This window comes from Arachis stenosperma, chromosome 2, assembly GCF_014773155.1.
Source record: "Arachis stenosperma cultivar V10309 chromosome 2, arast.V10309.gnm1.PFL2, whole genome shotgun sequence".
NCBI lineage: Eukaryota > Viridiplantae > Streptophyta > Magnoliopsida > Fabales > Fabaceae > Arachis > Arachis stenosperma.
The window spans coordinates 91715470-91724777 of record NC_080378.1 but is presented as its reverse complement, the minus strand read 5'-3'; the positions used below and the strand labels follow the sequence as shown (position 1 = coordinate 91724777).

Below are 9308 nucleotides of genomic sequence, written 5' to 3'. Positions count from 1 at the left end.
CCTTAGGCTACTAGTTTTCTATAATAGGACCTTTTACTATTGTATTTTTAATCTTCGGACATCTAGTTCTTAGATCATTTGGGAGGCTGGCCTCACGGCCATGCCTAGACCCTTGTTCTTATGTATTTTCAACGGTGGAGTTTCTACACACCATAGATTAAGGTGTGGAGCTCTGCTGTACCTCGAGTATTAATGCAATTACTATTGTTCCTCTATTCAATTCCGCTTGTTCTTTGTCCAAGATATCACTTGTTCTTCAACTTGATGAAGGTGATGATTGTCACGGATCATCACCATTCTCACTTATGAACAAAGTGACTGACAACCATTCTTGTTCTACAAGCATCCGAGGCTTAGTGAATATCTCTTGGATTCCTGATACACGATGCATGGTTGATCGCCTGACAACCGAGTGCTCGCCTGACAAACGAGCCAGCCATTCCGTGAGATCAGAGTCTTCGTGGTATAGGCAAGAACTGATGGCGGCATTCAAGAGAATCCGGAAGGTCTAACCTTGTCTGTGGTATTCTGAGTAGGATTCAATGATTGAATGACTGTGACGTGCTTCAAACTCCTAGCAGGCGGGGCGTTAGTGACAGACGCAAAAGAATCGATGGATTTTATTCCGGCCTGACCGAGAACCGACAGCTGAATTCCGCGTGCTGTGACAGAGCATATGCAATCGTTTTCACTGAGAGGATGGGAGGTAGCCACTGACAACGGTGAAACCCTACACGAGCTTGCCATGGAAAGGAGTAAGAAGGATTGGATGAAGACTGTAGGAAAGCAGAGAGACGGAAGGGAAGGCATCTTCATACGCTTATCTGAAGCTCTCACCAATGATATACATAAGTACCTCTATCTTTATCTCTATGCTTTATTCGTTTATCACTATACCCATTTGAGTCTGCCTGACTGAGATTTACAAGGTGACCATAGCTTGCTTCATAGCAACAATCTCCGTGGGATCGACCCTTACTCACGTAAGGTTTATTACTTGGACGACCCAGTGCACTTGCTGGTTAGTTGTGCGAAGTTGTGTTTATGCCATGGTATTGAGCACCAAGTCTTTGGAGCCATTACTAGGGATTATTTGAGTTGTAGTGATCACAATTTCGTGCACCAAGTTTTTGGCGCCGTTGCCGGGGATTGTTCGTGTATGGACAACTGACGGTTCATCTTGTTGCTTAGATTAGGTATTTATTTTTTTCGAAATTCTTGAAGATGAATTCTAGTGTTTCATGATGATCTGTTGAAATCTGGCTGGCTGAGAAGCCATGTCTAATTTCATTGGACCGAGGTTTCAACTGATCATCACAATAGCTTGTTGATCTCTATCAAATCTTGCTTTTGGAGCAGTGATCTGCTAAGGCTTGGCTGGCCATTGGCCATGTCTAGTGTTTTGGACCGAAGCTTTCTTTGAAAGCTTGGCTGGCTGTAAAGCCATGTCTAATTCCTGGACCGGAGTCTTAAACTAGCATTGCACTGATTCCTGGAATTCTCATTAAGAATTTTGATATCTTTTTTTCACATAATTTTCGAAAAAAGCACAAAAAAATTCACAAAATCATAAAAACCAAAAAGATTTTATGTTTCTTGCTTGAGTCTAGTGTCTCATCTTAAGTTTGGTGTCAATTGCATGCATTCATTCATGTGCCTTAAGGATCTTCAAGTAATTCTTGATGATTTCTTACTCTGATCTTTAAATTCTTTTGACTTGAGTGTTTATGTGTCTCATATAGTGTCAGTAGTATACAAACTGCTAAGTTTGGTGTCTTGCATGCATTGTTATTTGATTCTTGTTGCATTTTGATTATTAAAAATCCAAAAATATTTTTAATTTGTGTCTTTTCAAGTCAATAATACAAAGAATTGAAGATTCAGAACATACTGCAGAGGAATTATACAGAAAAAGCTGGGCATTCAAAAATGCCCAGTGAAGAAGACAGACTGGCGTTTAAACGCCAGCCAGGGTACCTGGTTGGGCGTTTAACGCCCAAAAAGGGTGCATTTTGGGCGTTAAACGCCAGAATGGATACCATTCTGGGCGTTTAACGCCAGGATGGCAAAGGGGGAAGATTTTGTTTTCAAAATCAATTTTTTTTTTAAGTTTTCAAAGTTTTTCAAAATCAAATCTTTTTCAAATCATATCTTTTCAATCAAATGTTTTCAAAATCAATTTCTTTCCTTTTTCAAAGATACTTACTAACAATTAATGATTTGATTGAACATCTCAAGATTGTTGCCTTTTCTGTTGAGAAAGGTTTAATGTTTGAATCATATCTTTTCTTGTTAGGCAAGTCATCAATTTTTAAAATCATATCTTTTTTTTAAAATTGTTTTCAAATCATATCTTTTTAAAATTGTTTTCAAATCATATCTTTTCAATCATATCTTTTTAACTACATCTTTTTCAAAATAGTTTTCAATCAAATCTTTTTAATTTCTAATTTCAAAATCTTTTTCAAAAATCACTTGATTTCTTTTCCACTCTGAATTTTCGAAAATTATCAATCAATTTTTAAAATGTTTTTAACATCTTTTTAAATAATTTTCGAAAATTCTCTTCCCTTCTTCTCACATCCTTCTATTTATGGAGTACTACTCCTTCTTAATGCACAATTCGAACTCTATCTAATCAAGTTCGAATTCGTCTGTCTCCTTCTTCTTTCTTCTATTTTTCTTTTTCTCTGACACCTCAAGGAATCTCTATACTGTGACATAGAGGATTCCACATTCTCTTGTTCTCTTCTCTTTCATATGAGCAGGAGCAAAGACAAAGGCATTCTTGTTGAAGCTGACCCTGAACCTGAAAGGACCTTGAAGCGAAAGCTAAGAGAAGCTAAGGCACAACTCTCTGTTGAGGACCTGACTGAATTCTTCAAAGAAGAAGAACACATGGCAGCCGAAAACAACAACAATGCCAACAATGCAAGGAAGGTGCTGGGTGACTTTACTACACCTACTCCCGATTTCTATGGGAGAAGCATCTCTATCCCTGCCATTGGAGCAAACAACTTTGAGCTTAAGCCTCAATTAGTTTCTCTAATGCAACAGAATTGCAAGTTCCATGGACTTCCAATGGAAGATCCTCATCAGTTTTTAGCTGAATTCTTGCAAATCTGTGACACAGTCAAGACTAATGGGATTGACCCTGAGGTCTACAGACTGATGCTATTCCCTTTTGCTGTAAGAGACAGGGCTAGAATATGGTTGGACTCTCAACCTAAAGATAGCCTGGACTCTTGGGAAAAGCTAGTCAATGCCTTCTTGGCAAAGTTCTTTCCACCTCAAAAATGGAGTAAGCTTAGAGTGGAAGTCCAAACCTTCAGACAGAAGGATGGAGAATCCCTCTATGAAGCTTGGGAAAGATATAAACAATTAATCAGAAAATGTCCTTCTGATATGCTTTCTGAATGGAACATCATAGGTATTTTCTATGATGGTCTATCTGAACTATCCAAGATGTCCTTGGATAGCTCTGCTGGAGGATCTCTTCATCTGAAGAAGACGCCTACAGAAGCTCAAGAGCTCATTGAAATGGTTGCTAATAACCAATTTATGTACACTTCTGAAAGGAATCCTGTGAACAATGGGACAAGTCAGAAGAAAGGAGTTCTTGAGATTGACACTCTGAATGCCATATTGGCTCAGAACAAGATATTGACTCAACAAATCAATTTGATTTCTCAAAGTCTGTCTGGAATGCAAAATGCACCAAGCAGTACTAAGGATGCTTCATCTAAAGAAGAAGCTTATGATCCTGAGAACCCTTCAATGGAAGAGGTGAATTACCTAGGAGAACCCTATGGAAACACCTATAATTCTTCATGGAGAAATCACCCAAATTTCTCATGGAAGAATCAAGAGAGACCTCAACAAGGTTTCAATAACAATAATGGTGGAAGAAACAGGTTTAGCAATGGCAAGCCTTTTCCATCATCTTCTCAGCCACAGATAGAGAATTCTAAGCAGAACCCCTCTGACTTAGCAACCATGGTCTCTGATCTAATCAAAACCACTCAAAGTTTCATGACTGAAACAAGGTCTTCCATTAGGAATTTGGAAGCACAAGTGGGACAGCTGAGCAAGAAAATTACTGAACTCCCTCCAAGTACTCTTCCAAGTAATATAGAAGAAAATCCAAAGGGAGAGTGCAAGGCCATCAATGTGGCCGAATTTGGAGAGGAAGGAGAAGAAGTGAACGCCACTGAGGAAGGCCTCAATGGGCGTGCACCAACCTCCAATGAGTTCCCCAATGAGGAACCATGGGAATCTGAGGCTCAAAATGAGACCATAGAGATTCCATTGGATTTACTTCTGCCTTTCATGAGCTCTGATGAGTATTCTTCCTCTGAAGAGGATGAGTATGTCACTGAAGAGCAAGTTGCTAAATACCTTGGAGCAATCATGAAGCTAAATGACAAGTTATTTGGAAATGAGACTTGGGAGAATGAACCTCCTTTGCTCACCAAAGAACTGGATGACTTGTCTAGGCAGAAATTACCTCAAAAGAGACAAGATCCTGGGAAGTTTTCCATACCTTGTACCGTAGGCACCATGACCTTCAAGAAGGCCCTGTGTGACTTAGGGTCAAGTGTGAACCTCATGCCTCTCTCTGTAATGGAGAAGCTAGGGATCTTTGAGGTGCAAGCTGCAAGAATCTCATTAGAGATGGCAGACAACTCAAGAAAACAAGCTCATGGACTTGTAGAGAATGTTTTGGTAAAGGTTGAAGACCATTACATTCCTACTGATTTCATAGTCCTAGAGACTGGGAAGTGCATGGATGAATCTATCATCCTTGGCAGACCCTTCCTAGCCACAGCAAAGGCTGTGATTGATGTTGATGGAGGTGAACTGATCATTCAAGTGAATGAAGAATCCTATGTGTTTAAGGCTCAAGGATATCCCTCTGTCACCATGGAGAAGAAGCATGAAGAGCTTCTCTCAATTCAGAGTCAAACAGAGCCCCCACAGTCAAACTCTAAGTTTGGTGTTGGGAGGCCACAACCAAACTCTAAGTTTGGTGTTGAACCCCCACATTCAAACTCTAAGTTTGGTGTTGGGAGGTTCCAACATTGCTCTGAGTATCTGTGAGGCTCCATGAGAGCCCTCTGTCAAGCTACTGACATTAAAGAAGCGCTTGTTGGGAGGCAACCCAATGATTATATTTTATATAGTTTCTTTTGTTATTTTATGTTTTTTGTAGGTTGATGATCATAAGAAGTCACAAAATCCATTGAAAAAGCAAAAACAAAATGAAAAACAGGAAGAAAAACAGCACACCCTGGAGGAAGATGTTGCTGGCGTTCAAACGCCAGTAAACCTAGCAGTTGGGCGTTTAACGCCCAGTCTGGCACCATTCTGGGCGTTTAACGCCAGAAAGGGGCACCAGACTGGCGTTAAACGCCAGAAAAGGGCAAGAACCTGGCGTTAAACGCCAGGAATGGGCACCAGCCCGGCGTTTAACGCCAGAAATGGCTCAAAACGTAATTTTTTATGCCATTTGGTGCAGGGATGACTTTTCCTTGACACCACAGGATCTGTGGACCCCACAGGATCCCCACCAACCCCACCACCACTCTCTCTCTTCTTCCCCCATTCACCAATCACCTCAATACCTCTTCCCCAAAACCCCTTCACCTATCAAATCCCATCTTTCCCTTCACCACTCACATCCATCCTTCATAAAACCCCACCAACCTCACCCTTCAAATTCAAACCACTTTCCCTCCCAAACCCACCCATAATGGCCGAACCCCATCTCCCCTCTCTCCTATAAATACCCTTCTTCAATCCTTCATTTTCACACACCCTCAACCTCACTTCCCCCCTACTTGGCCGAATACATCAGCCACTCCCTTCTTCCTCATTTCTTCTTCTTCTCCTCTCTTCTTTCTTCTTTTGCTCGAGGACGAGCAAACCTTTTAAGTTTGGTGTGGTAAAAGCGTTGCTTTTTCGTTTTTCCATAACCATTTATGGCATCCAAGGCCGGAGAAACCTCTAGAAAGAGGAAAGGGAAGGCAAAAGCTTCCACCTCCGAGTCATGGGAGATGGATAGATTCATCTCAAGGGTGCATCAAGACCACTTCTATGAAGTTGTGGCCTTGAAGAAAGTGATCCCCGAGGTCCCCTTTTCACTCAAAAAGGGTGAATATCCGGAGATCCGCCATGAGATCCGAAGAAGAGGTTGGGAAGTGCTTACCAACCCCATTCAACAAGTCGGAATCTTGATGGTTCAAGAGTTCTATGCCAATGCATGGATCACCAAGAACCATGATCAAAGTATGAACCCGGATCCAAAGAATTATCTTACTATGGTTCGGGGGAAATACTTGGATTTTAGTCCGGAAAATGTAAGGTTAGCATTCAACTTGCCCATGATGCAAGGAGATGAACATCCTTACACTAGAAGGGTCAACTTTGATCAAAGGTTGGACCAAGTCCTCACAGTCATATGTGAAGAGGGCGCACAATGGAAGAGAGATTCAAGAGGCAAGCCGGTTCAATTGAGAAGGCATGACCTCAAACCCGTGGCTAGAGGATGGTTGGAGTTCATCCAACGCTCAATCATTCCCACTAGCAACCGGTCCAAAGTTACTCTAGACCGGGCCATCATGATTCATAGCATCATGATTGGAGAAGAAGTGGAAGTTCATGAGGTTATAGCCCAAGAACTCTATAAAGTGGCGGACAAGTCTTCCACCTTGGCAAGGTTAGCCTTTCCTCATCTCATTTGTCACCTCTGTTATTCAGTAGGAATTGACATAGAAGGAGACACCCCCATTGATGAGGACAAGCCCATCACCAAGAAAAGGATGGAGCAAACAAGAGACCCCTCTCATCATGAGATCCCTGAGATACCTCAAGGGATGCACTTTCCTCCACAAGGCTATTGGGAGCAACTAAACACCTCCCTAGGAGAATTGAGTTCCAACATGGGACAACTAAGGGTGGAGCACCAAGAACACTCCATTCTCCTCCATGAAATAAGAGAAGATCAAAGAATCATGAGAGAGGAGCAACAAAGGCAAGGAAGAGACATTGAGGAGCTCAAGCACTCCATAAGACCTTCAAGAGGAAGAACAAGCCGCCATCACTAAGGTGGACCCGTTCTTTAATCTCCTTGTTCTTTATTTTTCTGTTTTTTTCGAAAATTTTGCTTTATGTTTATCCATGTTTGTGTCTTATGATCATTAGTGTCTTAGTGTCTATGCCTTAAAGTTATGAATGTCCTATGAATCCATCACCTTTCTTAGAGATTGTTCTTAATTGAAAAAGAAAAGAATTGCATGAATTTTGAATTTTATAACAGTTTAATTATTTTGATGTGGTGGCAACACTTTTGTTTTCTGAATGTATGCTTGAACAGTGCATATGTCTTTTGAATTTGTGGTTCATGAATGTTAAAATTGTTGGCTCTTGAAAGAATGATGAAAAAAGGAGACATGTTACTGAGGATCTGAAAAATCATAAAAATGATTCCTGAAGCAAGAAAAAGCAGTGAATACAAAAAAAACGAAAAAAAAAAGAGAAAGAGAAAAAGAAAGAAAAAGAAAGAAATAAAGTTGTGATCCAAGGCAAAAAGAGTGTGCTTAAGAACCCTGGACACCTCTAATTGGGGACTCTAGCAAAGTTGAGTCACAATCTGAAAAGGTTCACCCAATCATGTGTCTGTGGCATGTATGTATCCGGTGGTAATACTGGAAGACAGAGTACTTTGGGCCACAGCCAAGACTCAATAAGTAGCTGTGTTCAAGAATCATCATACTTAACTAGGAGAATCAATAACACTACCTGGATTCTGAGTTCCTAAAGAGGCCAATCATTCTGAATTCCAAAAGATAAAGTGAGATGCCAAAACTATTCAGAGGCAAAAAGCTAAAAGCCCCGCTCATCTAATTAATACTGATCTTCATAGATGTTTTTGGAGTTCATTGCATATTCTCTTCTTTTTATCCTATTTGATCTTCAGTTGCTTGAGGACAAGCAACAATTTAAGTTTGGTGTTGTGATGAGCGGATAATTTGTACGCTTTTTGGCATTGTTTTTAGTATGTTTTTAGTATCCTTTAGTTAGTTTTTATTATATTTTTATTAGTTTTTAGTTAAAATTCACTTTTCTGGACTTTACTATGAGTTTGTGTGTTTTTCTGTGATTTCAGGTATTTTCTGGCTGAAATTGAGGGACCTGAGCAAAAATCTGATCCAGAGACTCAAAAGGACTGCAGATGCTGTTGGATTCTGACCTCCCTACACTCGAAGTGGATTTTCTGGAGCTACAGAAGCCCAATTGGCGCGCTCTCAATGGCGTTGGAAAGTAGACATCCTGGGCTTTCCAGCAATATATGATAGTCCATACTTTGCCCAAGATTTGATGGCCCAAACCGGCGTTAAAAGTCACCTACAGAAATCCCAGCGTTAAACGCCGGAACTGGCACCAAAATGGGAGTTAAACGCCCAAACTGGCATAAAAGCTGGCGTTTAACTCCAAGAAGAGTCTCTACATGAAAATGCTTCATTGCTCAGCCCAAGCACACACCAAGTGGGCCCGGAAGTGGATTTTTATGTCATTTACTCATCTTTGTACACCTTAGGCTACTAGTTTTCTATAATAGGACCTTTTACTATTGTATTTTTAATCTTCGGACATCTAGTTCTTAGATCATTTGGGAGGCTGGCCTCACGGCCATGCCTAGACCCTTGTTCTTATGTATTTTCAACGGTGGAGTTTCTACACACCATAGATTAAGGTGTGGAGCTCTGCTGTACCTCGAGTATTAATGCAATTACTATTATTCCTCTATTCAATTCCGCTTGTTCTTTGTCCAAGATATCACTTGTTCTTCAACTTGATGAAGGTGATGATTGTCACGGATCATCACCATTCTCACTTATGAACAAAGTGACTGACAACCATTCTTGTTCTACAAGCATCCGAGGCTTAGTGAATATCTCTTGGATTCCTGATACACGATGCATGGTTGATCGCCTGACAACCGAGTGCTCGCCTGACAAACGAGCCAGCCATTCCGTGAGATCAGAGTCTTCGTGGTATAGGCAAGAACTGATGGCGGCATTCAAGAGAATCCGGAAGGTCTAACCTTGTCTGTGGTATTCTGAGTAGGATTCAATGATTGAATGACTGTGACGTGCTTCAAACTCCTAGCAGGCGGGGCGTTAGTGACAGACGCAAAAGAATCGATGGATTTTATTCCGGCCTGACCGAGAACCGACAGCTGAATTCCGCGTGCTGTGACAGAGCATATGCAATCGTTTTCACTGAGAGGATGGGAGGTAGCCACT

At 41.0% G+C, this 9308-nt stretch overlaps 1 non-coding gene across 1 annotated transcript; it reads right to left on the bottom strand.

Annotated features, from left to right (window-relative positions):
• Positions 1 to 3303: 3303 nt before the first annotated feature.
• Positions 3304 to 3411, bottom strand: LOC130964161 (small nucleolar RNA R71). The gene has a single exon (XR_009080268.1). It is a non-coding gene; the product is annotated as a small nucleolar RNA R71 (small nucleolar RNA).
• Positions 3412 to 9308: the final 5897 nt, after the last annotated feature.